General features: G+C 39.2%; 1 pseudogene across 1 annotated transcript in view; it reads left to right on the top strand.

The window, feature by feature from the left end:
• Positions 1-19,804, top strand: part of LOC109485403 — a 66,329-nt pseudogene extending 46,525 nt beyond the window's left edge. Inside the window, exons 41-55 of the transcript XR_002141124.1 lie at positions 1,430-1,599; positions 2,668-2,735; positions 6,876-6,976; positions 7,763-7,917; positions 8,363-8,459; positions 9,200-9,360; positions 11,301-11,446; positions 13,042-13,181; positions 14,008-14,237; positions 15,055-15,226; positions 15,846-15,958; positions 16,140-16,281; positions 16,923-17,117; positions 18,417-18,614; positions 19,370-19,804. The product of XR_002141124.1 is annotated as an uncharacterized LOC109485403 (transcript). The remainder of the gene's footprint in view (positions 1-1,429; positions 1,600-2,667; positions 2,736-6,875; positions 6,977-7,762; positions 7,918-8,362; positions 8,460-9,199; positions 9,361-11,300; positions 11,447-13,041; positions 13,182-14,007; positions 14,238-15,054; positions 15,227-15,845; positions 15,959-16,139; positions 16,282-16,922; positions 17,118-18,416; positions 18,615-19,369) is intronic.
• Positions 19,805-20,384: the final 580 nt, after the last annotated feature.

Here is a 20,384-nt window from a genome sequence, read left to right as displayed (position 1 = left end):
ATTACAGCCCAATAAAATGTCACCAAATTGTGATGTAAATTATTAGCCAATAGGTGGTTTGTTTTAAAGCATGTCTGGCATTCAGAAACAGTACTGTGCAACTATATATATTTATTTATATGTACATACAGAGTGGGTGGCTAATAAATCATTTTGTGTCTGGTTTGGACAACCGTATTAATCATCAAAAAGTCAAAGGCTCATTCTACAAAGATAGAACAATTTATGGGGTGTTTACCAGCGTGAGAGTGTTCCATGCGTGTCCACAATCACTGTTATTGCAAGAAGCTGTGAAAAATGACTTGTCAGATTGCTCTTTTAACACAGTCTGAAATATTACCATTAGTCTCGCACTTCATATTTCATGTATCTGTAAATCTCACCCATTCATTTTGCCTATACTGGATTGTCATGTTTAACCAACAAACTTGAGTTCATTGGACTTTGGTGAAATATCCAGGGTTTGGTGCTTACCACACACACATATTTTCTAAAATGAAAAAAAAAATCACCAGTATACTGTGATCTGACAGTGAAGAGTTACTACATAATGAAAACCATAGTGCTGAAATCATGGTTGCAAAAGCATGGTGCTGAAATAATGCTTGTGAAACCATGGTGCTGAAATCATGGTTGTGAAACCATGGTGCTGAAAATATGGTGCTGAAATCATGGTGCTGAAATTATGGCTGTAAAATCATGGTGCTGAAATCATGGTTGTGAAACCATGGTGCTGAAATTATGGTGCTGAAATCATGGTTGTGAAACCATGGTGCTGAAATCATGGTTGTGAAACCATGGTACTGAAATTATGGTTGTGAAACCATGGTACTGAAGTTATGGCTGTGAAACCATGGTGCTGAAACCATGGTGCTGAAATCATGTCTGTGACACCATGGTGCTGAAAATATGGTTGTGAAAACATGGTGCTGAAATCATGGTTGTAAAATCCTGGTGCTAAAATCATGTTGCTGAAATTATGGTGCTGAAACCATGGTGCTGAAACCATGATGCAGATTCATGGTTGTGAAACCATGATGCAGAAAACATGGTTGTGATATCATTGTGCTGAAACCATGGTTGTGAAACCATGGTGCTGAAATCATGGTTGTGGAACCATAGTGGTGAAACCATGGTGCTGAAACCATGATGAAATTATGCTTGATGGGGCTATGTGGAGGGAAATCTGTACTTCTAGTTTGGTACCAGATGTTGTAATAGATGTCTTGTTTAAAGTTCAAAATTTTGTTCCTACACAAACTTGATGTTCTCATCCAGAGTTTTTGACAGTAACTCGGAAGTGTGGCGTCAACACTTGGTCAAAGGTTAACGATGGGTTAATGATGTTGGCCCCCATCACAATTGAGTTTCACCCCTCTCAGGAATTAGTCTTGTCTTGATGATGACTTTTTCCATCTGCCCATTGCAGATAGCTACTGCGACGGAGACTCTAACTGGGTTTCATACAGAGGAGCTTGCTATCATTTTAACGATACCAACCTGTTGGGATGGCTGCCAGCAAGACAGACGTGTCTCCTGGCTGGTGCAGACCTTGTTTCCATTAACAGCCCAGAAGAACAGGAATTCATCTTCAGAAATGTAAGTGGTTCAGTGGCAGGGTTCAAAATAACATTGCCAAGAGCTAAGTTGTCCATCAATCCTCCTGGTTGCCCCAGCTACTAAATGTACAATGCTTTTGTTAATAAATTGAATCAGTAGCTATTCTACTTAGGCCACACCAATTTAATTTCTTGGTTAACGGATTCGCCCGCTTCATTTTTTTCTGATTTGCAAAAAAAAAAAAGATTCAGAATCACCTGCAAAATGCTCATATTTTGCCCTGAAAAGTTGAAAACAGTCCTTTTCTTCCTTAGGCTAGTTGTTACAGTTATTCCATCTTTCAATGCAGTGGTATCATTAAAAGTTAAAAATTAATTTTTTAAATTTTGAACCAGCCTGGTGTTCTGACTTCATGGCTCCTATAATACCATTTTGGGCCATAATAGGATGCCTAGGCCTGTTTTAATTTTTTTTTTCGCCCGCCCACTCAGTTATTTTTCTAGAAAAATCTGTTAACCAAGAAATTAAATTGGTGTGGCCTTAGTAACTTAGGATATGTCACCTCGTAAGGGGTGGTATAACCCCGACCAATACGGTTGACCAATGATGATGAGTAACTTTACAGTAAAGAACTCAAACTAATGAATGCACAAGTCTTAAATTAGATTAAACATGATTAGAAAAAGGAATGATTAGTGCAGTATGATTACTGTAGTTGAGCCTGTGGTGTTATAGAATGCTTGACCTTAAACTTTGTACTGTGTCTTCTATCAATATTGTACCTTGTGTAGCTTAGAGTCAATGTGTAGACTATAAATTATAGTTTGATGTAAGTAGGAAGCACTTCTACTTACAACACTTTAATTAGAAAAATGAATGATTAGTACTGTACTATTAGTACCGTAGTCAAGCCTGTGGTCTGATAGGTTGCTTTGCCTTAAATTTTGTACTGTGTCTTCTGTTAATATTTTACATTGTATAGCTTAGAGATGACGTGTAGATTGTTTTACATGTAGTTTAATGTTATTAGACTGTAGCTTTATACATCACTTTAAGTAGTAAAATGAATGAATTAATTGACTACTTATTCCCTGTTTCTACTTGTAGATTTTCACGTCCAGAATCAACACCTTCTGGCTTGGAATCCGAGAGTATGGTGTGAACCAAATCTACAGGTATGCAGTTTACACTACTGAAAAACATGTCTGTTTGTTTGTTTGTTTTGCATAACCGGTAAACTGCCTTTAGGCGTAACACACCAGTTTTGTACATGAGCATACATGTACAAGCTGCGTAAGACCGAACCGTAAGGTTTGAACCACTTACACTGGGAAGTCCCCTACTCTTTTCGATAAGTGCGGTGGGTTCTTTAACGTGCGTGGGGTGTGGCTCTCCCCAAACACGGGACCTCCTCTTAACATCCTATCTGAGGGACGTCCCTAACCGAAGCTACATGTAGGTACTAATTTCCACCTGAGTGAAGTGAGGAAATTCATGTAAAGCACCTTTCCCAAGGGCACAAGATCGGTGACATGGGCAGGGTTCGAACCCGGGACCTGTTGGGTGTGACCGGAACACGGTACCGTGCCACACGACCTCACATGTAATATCATGTTCGCAGTTTTTGACTCTCAACACAAACTCTCAAACTCTCAACATCATAGTCTAATTACTCGACTACACCACAAAAGAACACCACTTTTCCCTACCTTTCTCAGTTTTCTGTCATTCTTAAAAGGGTTAACATTCTACAGTCTACATTCAAAATGACTGTAGCTTGTTATGGGGCTATTTAAAACACTTCAAGTATAAAATGATGACAAAAATGTGCTAAGAAATGGCAGTAAATGTCAAAGTCAAACAGATTTCCTCATCAAGAATATTTTTTGTTTTGCTGCCTTAAAACTGCATTGGATGGCTGTAAACATAGAACTGCCCTAGGATACAAAACAAGCAACTGTTTTCCATCATTGCCTATCTTTCTTTCTCCCTGGACTGTTGCTTGCATGATAGTTTTGGCTTGACTTCAAACTCATCTGCAAAAAAATGTGTGATTGTCTCATCCGTAAAATTAAAATAGAACAAATGTCTCCCTTCCCCTCCTACTTCAAAATGAAGTCCCGGCAAATTTAAATGAGTTTAAAGCAATTCATCTTCTTAGTGTTTCCTTGTTATCAGATAAATGGAGGGGATGATAGCTGACCATGTTGTTTAAAGAATGCACTCTCCTGCACATGTATTAAGATTAAAATCATATCATCATAATTGTATTTCTTCTTTTGAGATAAAGAAAACGACGACATTGAAGGCATGCAATGCAATTTCAGGGCAGTAAAAACTGGAAATATTCTGAATAAGACAATCTTAAAGTTTGTGATATTTACACAATCATACTGCTTCACATTGGCACATTTGAGTCAGCATTTTATACCTTCCGATTTCAAAACTGCAGAAACAAGCCCCAAGATGATTCCTTTGTTTTCTGACTGGTACCCTAAAAATCAGCCCATGGCCCTTCCAGTAACCATTTTCTGTCAGTATTTTGGGAATTTTTGCACCATGATGATCAATATGCATTGGGACAGTGTGGTTTCAATTCAATATGTTTTTTTTCTATGCTGTCACCAAAGTCCTCAGCTTAGCAGCTGTACCAAAATAAACACTTGTTATAAAGATCGCTGACGGGAAGTGCTGAGGTAGGCGTTCACTTTGCATTTGAAGTTCGGAAAGATGTAGATAAATGACTAGAATATTGGCTCTTAAAAATATTGGCTCTTAAAAATCAGGTTTCCAAGCCCTAAAAACTTCCCCAAAAAAATCCAAATGCGGGCAATTACCAACTTTAAGGACAAAGTGTATGATGTTGATACATTGCTTCCTAGACTTACCGGTAGTCACATATTAAAGTACCAAAAAAAAATCAGGAGTTACAGTATTTTATCTTTAGGGAGTTAAAACTGCAGGCTATTCTGTTGCAGGTAATTTGTTAAAGGCATATCATGCATCATTTCACATACATTATATTTCCTTTGCAACTGTAGTAGCTCAAATGCCATGTAGAATATGATTATCTGAAGTGCAACAAAAGCCATTAATGCCAAGGACAAAGAAGGCTTTATATTTCCCTTGAGGTGGTACGTGTAGCCTCAACCTCTTTAAGAATTTTATTACAAAAGAATCACTGAAGACAGTTAAGTGCAGCAACCTAAGTCTGTGTAAATTGGGAGCATAGGGATGTAACATTTCATTCTAAGTTGATAGAGCTTTTAAGATTGTTGCTGCTGCATCAAGGACATGCTCTTTAATTCTGCACGGGCTTTAACATGATAGTCACGTTGATTTGATCATATAGATGACATCCTCTTGGAACCCCAAAACTTATGTGAGCATGGGAATAAAAAAAGTTTTGGCATAAACAAAGTTGCGTTCATTATGAAATTTATTCGCTGAGCATGACAGATATTATATATATATATATAGAAATGATTATATATATATATGTGTATGTATGTATGTATGTATGTATGTATATTAAACAAACAGTATGGTATGTCAAATGATAGATTCTCCATTTTCATTTCCCAACGTTTTCTTCTTTTCCTTTGCAATTGATTTTGGCATTGTCTGACATTAGTATCATTTTCAATGTTTTTGCAATTAATGGCACACATTTTGCAGCTGTTATGTATAATAATAATAGTTGAAAACATTTTTTGGGGGGGATGAAATTTCATGAGCATGCAGATGTCATCCATATAATCAACTCGACATGGCCTAAGCATGGGTTGACAATGTTGGATTTCACTAATTTATCATTCAAAATAGATTATTTTGCCTACACCTACCATGTCACCATGGGAGGCAGTAAAATACATCATCCAACTGGGAAAGAAAAGCCAACATTTGCCAGCAAACACAATCAGTACATAAACCATCTTTACATAAAAGTTCACAATTCATTTTTTAGGCATCAATGTACCACAATGTACTTTAAAACTATCTCCATGTATCTCTAACCTAAACTGTGAACCACAGAAAATGAATGACATCACAAAAGGCAGTAATGTAGACACCAATGCCCAAAGGAGCCAAAATGAAACAGCCCTTGGCACAGAACTGATGAATGTACCATGTTTAATTACCACATCTATTCAAGGCTCATATGATCAGTTGTCTTGAAGGAATTGGTCTGGTGTCCATATATCACAGTAATGTTAAAAGTGGTGCCCATGCATAATTTATCATTGTGCAACATGCTTTTTTTTATTACTTTTGCCAAGAAATATGTTTGGGGGGCTGTGTGTGTGAGTTTGTGTGTGTGTGCGTGTATGCGCGCGTGCGTGTGAGTGTGTGCATGCGCATGTGTGTGTGTGCGTGCGTGTTTATGTGTGTGAGCGTGTGTGTATGTATGTGTGTGTGTGTGTGCGCGTGTGTGTATGTGTGCGTGCATGCACATTTGTGTGTGTGAGTGCGTGCGTGCGAGTGTGTGTGTATGGGTGTGTGTGTGTGTGTGTGTGTGTGCCTAAAGAAGGCGACAGTGGTCATTGAAAATTTGATCCCTCTAATACTCTTTGTGGTGGAATAAAGTTTAATATTGTACTATTATGATTATTACCAAGCAAACACACATGAACTTCCATGATTAGTTTTCATATAATTTATTATATAAGTTGTCCATATATCACAGTAATGTTAAAAGTGGTGGCCATGCATAATTTATCATTGAGCAACATGCTTATTACATTGTACTTTTGCCAAGAAATATGTTTGGGGGGCTGTGTGTGAGTGTGTGTGTGTGTGTGAGTGAGTGTGTGTTTGTGTGTGTGTGTGTGTGTGTGCGTGTGCGTGTTCATGTGTGTGTGTGTATGTGTGTGTGTGTGTGTGTGTGAGTGTGCATGCGTATGTGTGTGTGTGTGCGTGCGTGTTCATGTGTGTGTGTGTGTGTGTGTGTGTACTGTATGTATGTGTGTGTGTGTGTGTGTGTGTGCATGCACGTTTGTGTGTGAGTGCGTGCTTGCGAGTGCGTGTGTGTATGAGTGTGCGTGAGTGTGTGCGTGGTGGTTGAAAATTTGATTCCTCTATACTCATTGTATAGGAATAAAGTTTAACATTGTACTTATTATTACCAAGTGAACACACATGAACTTCCATGATAGTTTTCATATATATAAGTTACTGTTACAGGACTTCCTGTTTTCATATCTCATGTTCTGGACATGCTGTGGTTATGATTTTCTAATGGACACATTATTTTCTCATAGACCTGTAAAGAAGTTCTACAGGTTTGGCCTGATTTAGTTTTCTGTGCCTTTCAGCTGGTCTGACACCTCTCCGTATGTCTATCTTAACTGGAACGACGGGGAACCCAACGACTCTTTTGGGGAAGAACAGTGTGGAGAGATTTACAAGGGTACAGGTGTGTACCAGTATCATAAATGATTTTTTTTTCAATTTAGAAAACTGTCTACAGGTGTTTTAAGATGAGATATATATAAGAGACTCGATCAGTCTGCAAATTAGATGAAAAATATCTACATTTCTATGGCATAGAAATTACATGTATGCATCATACATATCAATGGCATAATTTTCCTACTCTTTTGGTTGGTTGCAGTTGGTTGGTTGCAGTTGTTTGTTTGTTCGTTTGGTTGGTTTGGTTAGTTGTTTGTTTGCAATTGGTTGGTTTGGTTTGTTGGCCAGGTGGTTCATTGGGTGCGTGGGTGATGGGAGGTTGGTTGTTACTAGTAGTTAAAAATACCCAATTTTCTCAAATGTCTACAATCAAAAGACATTCTGAAAAGTGTAAGTAAGTGAGAAAAAAGTAAACTGTTGACTGTACTCCAAAAGAGCAAGATAGCCCAATATTTAAAAAAGCAGTTACTCATAGACAAGCAACTGGATATGATTATGGAAACGGTCAGATGTTTCAGCTGGTATCCACTCAGTCACTGACAAAAGCTAAAGCTAGTGGATACTAGCTGAAACGTCTGACCGTTTCCAAAATCATATCCAGTTGCTTGAGTAACTGCTTTTTGGCGTATTGTATTACCTGGATGTCTAACCTTCATCGACGTAGCCCAATATTCTACAATACAATATTGTTGTTATATGATTACATAATGCTGATTTTCTCATTATCTTATGATGCAGTTTGCTCCTTAGAGTGCACTAACAACTTTTTCTTTCATTCGTTGTACATCAGGAAAATGGAACGATGCCAACTGTGGATCTCCTAATGGCTATATCTGTAAGAGACCGTCAGTTCCACTTACCGTGCCTCCCCCCACTGATCCCTGGAAGGGTTACTGTCCCCCCGGCTGGATAGACTATGGTGGAAACAAGTGCTACTGGATCGAGGTGTGTTATGGAAATCATTTTCGAAGATACAATTATCATTAAACATTGCAGAGGGGGGTATTGCTGAATCGCATTCAATTCCTCAAGAGGTTTAAAGTGTAGAGAATGATTTTCATATAGCCCCCTTTAAGTTGTGAAGATTCAAGTCATCCAGGGTAGAAAACTTGAATCAGTAAGACAGTATATTAGACTTTACAACTGGATAAAAGTTTAATAGCCAAACGTTTTAGGTGTTATTCCAACACTCTCATCAGTGAAATGTTTGACATTAAAAAATTTAGGTTTCTCTGATGAAGTGTTGGAACAACACCTGAAACGTTTGGCTATTAAACTTTTATCCAGTTTATCCAGTTAAAAAGTCTAAAATACTACCTTACTGATTCAAGCCCCTTTAAGTTGTACATATAAGACTGATTTGCTTTTCTTTTTATCTCATCTGTTACAGAATAGTAACAAGATGAACTGGACTGCAGCTCGATCATTCTGCCAGAGCCAGGGACAACATGCTAACCTGGTTGCCATCAACGACGAGTTTGAACAATGTCAGTTCTTGTCATTTGTTATTCTATACCCCTTTTTTACATGACTGTTCAATTGTTGTTTGCACATTTTATACCCTTAAACTAGTGTTTGGGATTCCAAATTTGTGAATATGCCACATGAGCTTTAGATGACTTTCCCATTGATACAAGTATCAAGAATTCTGTCTACCATTATATAGAGCCATTATATAACAGTTAGAGCGTTGAACTCAGAACCGAGAGGTCCCGGGTTCGATACTCACCGTGGCCCGACGTTGTGCCCTTGGGAAAGGCACTTTACACAACTTCCCCACCTATACGGTGGAGTGACGCCCACTTTGGCTAGTAATCTGTCTAACTGCATGCCAAAAACACCCTACGGATTTGGTGCGCCGATGTGACAACATCAGCACATTGGCCACTGAGAGCCGTTAAATCTATTATGATATATTATAGACCATGTACATATAGACATAGTTTTGACTGACATGTAACATCTGTGTCCATAATATCACCAGGGTCCATAATATCACCATCTTGAGAAATAGTGTGCTTAAAGATATTTTTACTGCTACATCCTTTTGGTATGCACTCCTTTACACATCAAATGTACATGCCTAGGGCATGTTGCAGTAAAAGCATCTTTAAGCACACTATTTCTCAAGGTGGCGATATTATGGACCCTGGTGATATTATGGACACAGATGTTAATATTACAGTAACTATGTTACTTATTTTGAACTCATTTTTTTTCCATGCAGCTTTCCTGACAGCCCAGCTATGGCCTTACAGGGCGAGGGAAGACAACCTGTGGATTGGGATGTCTGAACAAGTCAACCAGAACATGTTCCTGTGGACCTCTGGACACCCTGTCACATACACCAACTGGGTCAACGGAGAACCAAATGACTGGATGTCTAATGTAGGTTCTAAAAGCCGCAAAATCTGTCATGTATATGTGCATAAAACATTGTTATTGGGTGGGCCGTCTACTCTCCCCTTGCAGGCAAGGGCTGAATTGCAAGGGTCTGGAGCGGCTGCCATTCTGTGAACTCACTCAGGCTAGGTGACTTCAATACAACCCCTAAAATCTTGTTTAAGTTCATATCTGCATATTAAAGGATACTATCATGCCTACAGTTTTCAGATATTTTGTTGAAAATAAAGGGGAATTTTTTATGCAATGTTGACCAAACATTCAACAAAAAACGTAAAAAGCCTGTGGGTTTTGTTCTGCTGACGGCTTTACTTCCTTTTTGATAAGACGTCCCTAACTGAAGCTACAAATTTTGTCACCAGTAGTACTACTCATTTAGGAAATAGCAAATTTCCCAAGGACACAACAATGGGGCCTGCCAGGGACTTGAACACATAACCTTCGTATTCTTAAGGCAAGTAATTTTTATGGATGACATCAACGCGCGCGTTAATTTTCGCCTGATTTTGGGGGAAAAAAAATAAATTTTGTTGCCCTCTGACAGTGGTCACCATGCCGAAAATGGACAGAGATGTCTGTTGCCATGCCGGAAGGTGGATGGAAGATAACTAGTACATGTATGAAGAGAGGAGACAAAAAAAGGCTTTGATTCAATGATTTGTTTCTTGTATATTGTGATGTTCCCACTGAATCAAAATCATTTGTACAATGATTGAGTCAAAATTTTAACATGTAGGAACCTTTTTTTTTTCGGTCCGCCTTGTTTTTTTTCGCCTGTTTGCATTAGATTTGGAGTCTGCAGAGAATGTCATCCATGAAATATACTTGCTGTGGCATAATCAACAACCCTAGTCTAACCACAAGACCACCTTGCCACCTTAAAATAATAGCATGATTACAGCAACATTTTCTTGTTATTCTGCAGGTAGAAGAGTGTGTGGAGATGTATGTACTGGAGGACCACCCAGGACAGTGGAACGATGAAAGATGCGAGCAAAATCGGGGCTTCATCTGTCAGACCTACAAATGTTTGTATAATCTTGGTGGTCTTCTTATGAAACATATCAAAGATGAATATTGCAACAACTTGGAGAATCTTGTAAAGAGTAATGCTATGTTATAAGGAACATGTAACACTATACTGGCTTTAAACTGGTGTACTTTTGAATGTGCAATACAACGATTATTAAGTGTATTATTATGAAAAATTTTTAAATGTTCTCCAACTCATAAATTTTCACTTGGAATTTTCAACTGAATCACTCAGTTTCCCTCAGATTATTAAGTGTAAGACTTAGTTAACTTATCTAAATGTTTTATCTATTGTTACAGTATATTGCTTTTAACACTTATTTTCTGCTTTGAATGTAATGATGGTTGTAAAGGGAGGCTTAAACAAAACAAAACAAGCCATTTGTTGCCTGTGTACATGATGTATTAACTTTAATTTCAAACTTCAAACTTTTGATGTTGTTCAATCAAACCTCAAGTCCTTATTGGGACTGAATTGTATTGATTTTAGTGCTCTTGTATTGTAAAACACTGGATAATTAAAGTATAGACAACATATAAACATATCAAATATGATTTATTGTTCAAGATTATTAGAATCTGTCAATAATGGTAACTAATTATGTTGTTACAATTCACCCCCCCCCCCCTAAAGTGGTGTCTCTGGTGCAACAGTTTGAGCGTTGGACTTCCGGATTCAAAACTCACTGTGCCCCGACGTTGTGCCCTTGGAAAAGGCACTTTACACGACTTCCCCACCTGTACCGTGGAGTGACGCCCACCAATCACCGGCTTATCTGTCTAACTGTGTGCCAAAAACACACTACAGATTTAGTGCGCCGATGTGACAACATCAGCACATTGGCCACTGAGAGCTGTTAATTTTTTTTTAATTCAAACACCTCTTCACACAGCCGAGACCACATGTCCTGATGGATGGATAGCCCATTTGCAGTCCTGTTACAAAGTCTTCGAAGAGCTGAAAGAGTGGGCACCAGCAAGAACGGCTTGTAGCGCCTTCATGGCAGACCTGGCTAGTATCACCACTACAGAAGAGCAGGTGAGCCTTACAGTTTTAGTCCAGCATTTTTTTTTAACGGAGTAGTTCAATGGAAGGCGTATGCGACCACTTTTCAGCATTGAACTACATGTGGATATATGAGAGAAACATGGCTATGTCAAGAGATGGCGGTGAACGTTTGATTTGAAAGCCTCAGTAGATTGTAGGTTGGTGGGAAACACTTGTCAAGGAGGGAATTCCAAATTAAAGCTTGGCTGTACGGGGAAAGAAACTAGTACTGTCACTGTAAAAAGATTTCGAACACATCGTCAAGGAATTTGGACAGTGAAGTTGTGTGAGCTGGACTGGACTACAGCATGTAGCATCTGTAGTCCAGTGACCCTGCCTCTGGACCAAGTTGTAAGTTTGCCGGCCGAGTAAATCCCGACTGTTGTTGCTCACCATAAGTGGCATCAGTGTCCTGGGTTCATCCCCTGGTACATTGTAACTCCCAATGTACAATGAACCAGGTAAATGGTGCATATACATGTAGCATCTGTCACTTATGCTCATTATCCAAGTGTTTCGTGAAGCTAGTGACAATTTACTATGATCATGAAAGTTCACTTATAATATACGTCACTAACGCTCATTATCCAAGTTTTTCGTGAACCTAGTGACAATTTACTATGATCTTGAAAGTTCACTTACGTCACTAATGCTCATTATCCAAGTATTTCCTGAAGCTGGTGACAGTTTACTAATTATGATCTTTGTTATGATCTTGAAAGTTCATCTGTGATCAGGTTGGTAGTTACATGTTTGAAGTTAAAAACTTTTGTTCCAACACGAAAGGTAAATGTTCTCATTTTTTGACAAGTCACTCTGGTCTTCTTCAATAGACTGACCCAGTGAGAAGCTACGTGTGACTAGTTTCACTGGGTCAGTCTACTGACTCAGAGGAAGACCAGAGCAACTGGTCGAAAGCTGCAGGCGAAAACAATTATCTTTTTTGTTGGAACAAAAGTTTTAACTTTAAACTAGTGACAATTTGTTGTCCACGGTAGTTTAGTTGAATGGTTAATAAATTAAATGTGTACATGCGATTTGTCTCCTGTCCTCAGTCCTTCATGGCCCAACTTATACCCAACAACGGGGGCCAGTACTGGATCGGACTGCATGACACCATGGTAGAGAACACCTTCGTATGGGTGGACGGCACGCCTTTTGACCAAGCAGTCAGGTAACACAGTAGACATCATAATGATCGTAATACTGTAGATCACTTTATATTCGTGGTACTGTTTATTTTGCGGTTGTCACGGTCACTTCTATACTGCAGATTTATTATTACCACAAACAAAATTATTTTATTCACTGACTTTGTTTCTTCTCCACCTGCAGCCACTGCTAACATGTCCATTTTTTTCAGACCGCGAAATTTTGCTACCGCAAATATAATGTGATTAACACTGTAACAGTATTCTAGTCTACAATGGATTAGACCAAGAAACAAATCAAAACAACTACACGTAGGGGCTTGGTTTGGACCAAGTTTTATCAATTATTCACCAAAATTTTCACAGTGTAATGAATTGTTATATATTATCATTAAAATCATTAATCATAATACTACTACTTTCTATGTTTCTCAGTATGTGGAATCCTGGTGAGCCTAACAACGCTCACGCTACTGGTGAAGACTGTGTGGAAATGTTTGTGCAGGACAATGTTGGCAAGTGGAATGACCTGGCCTGTGACACTGCCAAGAAATACGTCTGCGAGCGAAGTCCAGGTGGGAAGACTAATCTTGAATGCTACAAATTGATGAAAAAACAGACAATTATATCAGAATATTATGCATCTGCTCAGCTGCTAATAATAAGTCAAGTTTTAGACCTAATTTATGTAATTCACCCCCATTTACTGCTGCATGCCGTGTACTTAGAAATTGTACCATCAATCAATAAATAAATGTTATAATATTTCTGTCCCCAAAGAAACAATTATAGTGACTTAGTCTCCCGGTGTAATGTTCGTTTATAATGTTAAAATGCTCATTTATTATTCATGATCACGTTTATAGTAAATTATGATCGTGATTATGTGAATTTTTTAACCTATTAGTAAGTATTAAATTCGATTAGCACCCTTGGCACAGTGTATTTAAAAGAAATTGTACCACACACTCACTAACCAGGATTTGATTATTCTGCTGCTATTGTCCCAGTCACAGGGGTTGGCAGCAGTACATGTACCATCAACTGATAATTACCTTTGCCAAGAAGGTTATGTTTTCAGGAGCTTTCTTGTGTGTGTGTGTGTGTGTGTGTGTGTGTTAACACGATAACTTGAGAAGACTTCAATGGATTGTCTTTGTATTTGGTAGGTGGGTAGGTCTTGATGAGACCTCAAAATGATTAGATTTTGGGCCCCCTGGCAGCTTGTTGTGGTACTGTAGTGGAAATTCCAGTTTTGATATCTCAACATCTGGACAGGCTAGGGTCATCAAATTTTGTAGGTCTTGCACCAGTGAACACGTGACACGAGTTTGGCCCCCTAGCAGGTTGCTCAGGAACTGCAGGGGCATTGAAATTTACAAAATATTTTTTTTCCCACAGAAACTGTAGCGACCCAGACTCCCGTCACCCCCTGCACGATCCCCGGGTTCGTGTCGTGGCGTAACGGCTGCTACAGCCTGTTCCGGAGTCCCATGGAGACGTGGGACCAGGCGCGGGAGGGCTGCCGCTCCACGAGGTCCCGCCTCGCCAGCGTGGTGGACATCTACGAGGAGAACTTCCTCAAGGCTGCCGTCAAGGGGAAGGCCTGGATCGGCCTCTCAGATCAAGATGTGAGCTGCAGCTCTCATTTGCCTCTATTTGAGAAAAAATGCACAAAGTATACGTAGTAATATTAGAATTTTCCAACCTTGGTCATATTGCTGTGTCATTTTGTAATAAAATTTACTTTACTTGGATGGCTTTCTCCACCTTCTCTGTGGAGAGAACTGGTTCCCCAATGGTCTAATAATAGTACTTGACTGTACAAAATATGGTACAGAATGTATGACATCTGTCCTCAGGGTCTAAGCACTCTGCAGCCCTTGTCTTATTTGAATACTTACTAACAACCTTGTCAAAGAATTTCAATATAATATTGAAATTCTTTTTTCACCATTGCAATGCATGAGAGCCTTGGCACCCTATGTGCAGATGATAAATTTGAAAATCTGTTAAAAAAACCTGCTGGATGAAGGTTGAAAAAAATTATGCTTAGGCCACACCAATTTAATTTCTTGGTTAACGGATTTATCTAGAAAAATAATGGAGCGGGCAGGCAAAAAAATAAATAAAAATAAAAACAGGCCTATGCATCCTATTATGGCCCAAAATGGTACGATAGGAGCCATGAAGTCAAAGGTTCAATATTTAAACAAAATGAATTTCGAACTTTTAATGATACCACTCCATTGATAACAACTAGGAAGAAAAGGACTGTTTTCAACTGTTCAGGGCAAAATATGAGCATTTTGCAGCTGATTCTGAATTTTTTTTTTTTTTGCAAATCAGAAAAAAGCGGGCGAATCCGTTAACCAAGAAATTAAATTGGTGTGGCCTACAGAATAACTATCTGTAATGTTGTTGGTATGGTTACCGTTGTTTTCCCAGAGTCCTGGTGTGTACCGTTGGGATGACAGGTGGCCGGTCATGTACACCAGGTGGGGGGAGAACGAGCCCAGCAGGGGAGCCGGGGAGGGCTGTGTGGCACTGGAGTATGACGGGAGATGGGACGACATCAACTGTGAAACCAAGCTACCCTACCTCTGCAAAACCACATCCGGTACACTTTTTACATTATTCTCATATTTACGAGAATATTTTGATTATGCTTAAATCGGTAGAATATTATTGGGATATTGGGATTTCCTTTTTTCATAACCAGTAATCTCTCTTATCATGCTCACGCTTTGATGCCTGTCACCTTCCTCAGAACGTTTGACTGGAGATGATTATGCCTGATAAGATAATATTACATGTATGTAATAGCATGCATAATAATGAATAAGTGGTATAACTAGAAGTTATGAAGGAATTATGTCAAATAAAAGAACAGAAATTTCTAGTTGATGTATGGAAGTTAACTGTTGATCAGTGACATACTTGAATGTACATTTTGTACCTCGCAAAACATTTACACAATGCAGCTGTGTTTTGTTGAAATTTCTGTGAAGTCTCAGTACATGTACATGTTTGTGTATGTACATGTATGACTTTGAGGTCTTTTTGAAGTGCTGTATGTAATGTAAGAAACATTTTCTACCGGTAGCTCACTCAAAGTAGAACGCAGACGATGGCACAAATGTTTCATCATTGATACACCTGGAATGTCACACAGCCATCGAACGTACATCAAAGGCGTAAGATGAATGCATTAACTCGGTTCATATTTTCTTGAACAGACATCCCACCACCCACTCCTTACCCTGTTCCTGGCCACTGCCCTGACGTGTCCTGGTTCTCCATCGGGTCCAACTGTTTCTACATCGAGAAAGGAGAGGACCCAGCAAAACAGGTGTGTACAGAGGGATGGGCCAGATACGTAAAGCCGTTGTTGATCGGATTATAATCCTAGTATTTATATAACGTCTTCTGAGAACTCCAAATTTGATGAAAAAAGGTGGCAAAAAAGTTGCCTTCATTATGAAATCTACGTGGTACATGTGTGTGAAAATACTTATGCTGTGTTTTGTCAGGTTACCTGGTATGAGGCTGTGTTTGAGTGCCTGAACAGGGGAGGACAGTTGGCAAGTATACATGACGAGACAGAGGTTCGCGGATATGTCCACCGTCAGCCGAAGGCCAACGTCTGGATCGGGATGTACAAAGATAGATTCCGTAAGCCACACTGATTTATTCAAACATTTACTATGTATGTGGAAGGATTGACATAACTTTTATTTATTTATTTATTTATTGTTTATTTCAGGCTCAATGGCCCATAGCACAGACACACAACATTACACAAACACATCTAAAATAAAACATCTAAGTAGGTACAAATAGATAAAAAAGACTGTGACTATATCACCTATTTAACAATGTCAAACCTGAGACCAGACCGTAATATTTGAACCACTCATGTGGGGAAGGACCCCTGCTCTTTTTGTCATTAAGAAAATCGCTAAAAGTCTGTTGGTACTAAATTTTGGTACTTTTTTGCTCTTGTTTTCGATATGAATATCAAACTAACAGAGTCTTCTAGAATGAGACAAGACCGTAATGCTTGAACCACTCATGTCAGGAACGACTGGGGACCTGCTCTTTTCAACATTGAGAAAATTTGAGAAAAGTCTGTTGGTACTAAATTATGGTATATTTTTGCTCTTGACTTGTTTTCAATATGAATAAACTGTAACATAGAATACTACATTAATAGAGTTAGTGTAAACATAATTTTCTGTCTTGCAATGTATGTTCTACCATCTGCATTTTCATTGTCTTGAAATTGGATCCTTTTTTATTTGGCAATCATATAGAGTCATTTGTCTGGTACGATGGATCCCCCATTGGCTACACCAACTGGGCGAAGGACGAGCCCAACAACAATAACAACAACGACCCACAAGACACAACCATCGAGCCTGAGAACTGTGTGGAGATGTACAGGGACGGCAAGTGGAACGACAAGGAGTGCTATGCACAGAGGGGATACGTCTGCAAGACCCCTATAAGTAAGCGTCATAAGTTGTCGCTATTTTTTCTTTGGTCTCTATGTATAAGGCCACACCGACCTAATTTTATGGATGACATCCATGCGCTCATTGATTTTCGCCAGTTCTCAAAACAAAGATCACGTCCACCGAGGCTCTGGCCTGGCTCTATAGCCTGGGTAGTCCATGGTACTAGTAGTTAGCGACAATAGGGAGCCGGGCACCCAAGCTACCGAAGCTCCATGACTCAAGAACTCAGTACATACGTACAGTACCGATTCATGCATTCCGCAAAAAGCCAGCATGTGTCGTATACGTCGCTATGTACTGCCGCAAATTCACAATAGTAGCTTTCTATTGCTGTGGTTTAGTAGCATTTTTATTTTTGGCCGGAATTTTTTTTTATTTGCCCGCGCGCATTAGTTTGAGGGTCTTCAGAGGATGTCATCCATAAAATTAAGTCAGTGTGGCCTAAGTTGCAAGTTGAACACACATCTCACATGCATCCATCATGCAAAAGTGTTTTTCTTGATAGTTGATGTATCAAACATTAAAGCTTTACCAAAAACACTACTTAATAATCTGCTGATACCTATTGTTTAGCATAGCGATAAATGTGAATATGCTTAAGGCAACTTACTTACATCAGACTTAGACACTTAGACTCTCCTATGCCTTGTGGCACACCAGGCAAAAAGCTTTTTCTATCCACTTAGGACAGAAGGTCAAATGTCTCAAAATTTGGCCAGCAGCCAGCAGCAATTAGAAGTAGATTAGAGGGAATTCAGGAGGCCTAGGAGTGCATAACTTCCAGAATTCTGAATCTCTGATTTCTTGTATTCATCATGTGTAATAAACTGTAAATTTTGCCATTAGAATTATTGGGTCCAAACCTGCAATGAACCATTATTAGTATGCAAAACAAAATAGCTAGTTAAATCAAACTTTTTAGTTAGTTTATTTTGTATATTTTTAAACTTAGTATATTTTATTATGTGGCGTCTGTGTGGTGTAGTGGATAGAACATCCGACTGTCAAGCAAGGGGACCCAGGTTCAATCCCCAGGGACTGGACCCAGACATGTCCAAACTTGCACCCAGACGTTGTACCCTTGGGAAAAACACTTATTCCCCCCTCAGTTAGAGGGTTCCTGGGTCCTACTAGGGTTTGGGTTGGTGTTAGGAAGGGCATCCAGCCGTAAAATCTTGCTTCAACAAAAAGACTTGTACTTCGTGCAAGCACAACTAACCCCCAGTTCGGGGGGAAATGATGTTAAAAAAATCATGCCTAATCTTTATAACTAATTATTATCTACTACAGTCCCAGACGGGAACCCAGTCTTCCCCACATCAGGAACCACGTCTACAGCGAACACAGCGACCACCAGAACCCCGAGCACACAGAGCACCCAGCGGCCCCAGACCCGCACCCCCACCCCGGTCAGGCCTGTCACCGGGTCACAGCGTCCGCCTGTCGTCTACACCGGCAGCGGCAACGCCTCACCTCAGAAGCAAAATGGTAGGGAACATTTTGTTTATCATAAGCTTATTAAGTCCACACCAATTTGATTTGTTGGTTCACGACTTTTTTCAGAAAAAATATGAAGCAACAGGGCGAAAAAAGATAAAAAAATAAAAATAGGCCTTGGCATCCTATGATAGCCCCAAACGATACGATAGGCTGTTAATCCATTGTGTCGAGTGCACCGTTTTGGAAGGTGGAGCCGAACCCTCTCCTTCCACTGCCTTGAACCTCCCCAACTGAAGTCAGTTACCCATTTACATCTAATTGAAGAGAGGAAAGTCGTACAAAGGTGCCTTTTCCCCACACAAGGTCAGTGAAATGACAGGATTCAAACCGATCGCGAGAACCTCTGGGTACACCAGCTTAATGGTGGTGGGTCCAACTTCTAAGTCTGTGTGGCTTTTCTTTCTTACAGGTGAAGGTCTGGACACAAAAATGCCAACTTGCATGATCTAAAGATCTTTTGTTGGGAGTGATACTGATATGATCTGTATCTTTACTAGGCGTTAACACAATGTACACCAACGACATGTTAACAGGTCCAAATTGTAAGTCTGCACATGCCTTTTCTTTCTTACAGGTGGAGGTCTGGACACAAAAATGTCAAGTTACTTGTTATGCACGATCTAAAGATCTTTTGTCGGATATGATACTGATGTGATCTGTATCTTTACTAGGCGTTAACACAATGTACTTCATCGACATAGACAGGTCCAATTTCTAAGCCTGTATGCTTTTCTTTCTTACAGGTGGAGGTCTGGACACCGGATCCACTGTGGCAATCCTGCTGGCTGTTGTGGTCATCATTGCGTTGGTGATTGCCGTCGGTTGGTTTGTCCTTCGGAGGAGGGCGGGCTCCCCTCCCCTTCTGAAGAACATGGACAGTGGAGGAGCCGTGGGTTTCGACAACGCTCTCTACAGCTCCGGCACTGACGTAGTTACAATGTCAAACATTGGTGAATCTTCCTCGGCATAGAACACCAATTTAACGTAGTTCAAAATATCTTCAGATTTAGCAGAATAGTAAATCTGAAGATTTAGTAGAATAGTAAATCGGAAGATTTAGTTAAATAATAAACTTTCAGGCGTAGATTTAGCAGAATAGTAAATCTTCATATATAGTAAGAATAGTAAAAATTCAGATTTAGTAGAATAGTAAATTTTCAGATTTAGTAGATTAGTAAATCTTCAGATTTAGTAGATTAGTAAATCTTCAGATTTAGTAGATTAGTAAATCTTCAGATTTAGTAGAATTGTATATAAGTTCTACTAAATCTTCAGATTTACTATTCTACTGTTCTACTAAATCTTCAGATTTACTATTCTACTGTTCTACTAAATCTGAAGATTTACTATTCTACTGTTCTACTAAATCAGAAGATTTACTATTCTACTGTTCTACTAAATCTGAAGATTTACTATTCTACTACGTGTATATCTGCAGTTGAAAACGTCTTCAGATTTAGTAGAATAGTAAAGTTCTTTAATTTACAACCGCTTGTTTGTTTTTTTGTTTTATTAGATATCCATTAGATTAGATAACAAATCTAATCTATTTTTTCCTGAATTCATAAAACACAGATGTACACAAATACAAGTACACAAATGTAATACAAATTAAGGCACCACTTGACCGTCTGTCTTCTTCATCAGGGCTATACTGACAGGTTAGCTGTACACTGATGAAGCCGTGATGAAGATGACAGACGGTCATTAAAACGTCAACTCATGTTAAACAAGTGGTTAAGAATAAACTTTGACATT

This window comes from Branchiostoma belcheri, unplaced genomic scaffold (assembly GCF_001625305.1).
Source record: "Branchiostoma belcheri isolate BF01 breed outbred unplaced genomic scaffold, Haploidv18h27 scaffold75, whole genome shotgun sequence".
Taxonomy (NCBI): Eukaryota; Metazoa; Chordata; class Leptocardii; order Amphioxiformes; family Branchiostomatidae; genus Branchiostoma; species Branchiostoma belcheri.
The sequence above is the reverse complement of the archived record's forward strand: the minus strand, read 5'-3'. Positions and strand labels throughout refer to the sequence as shown.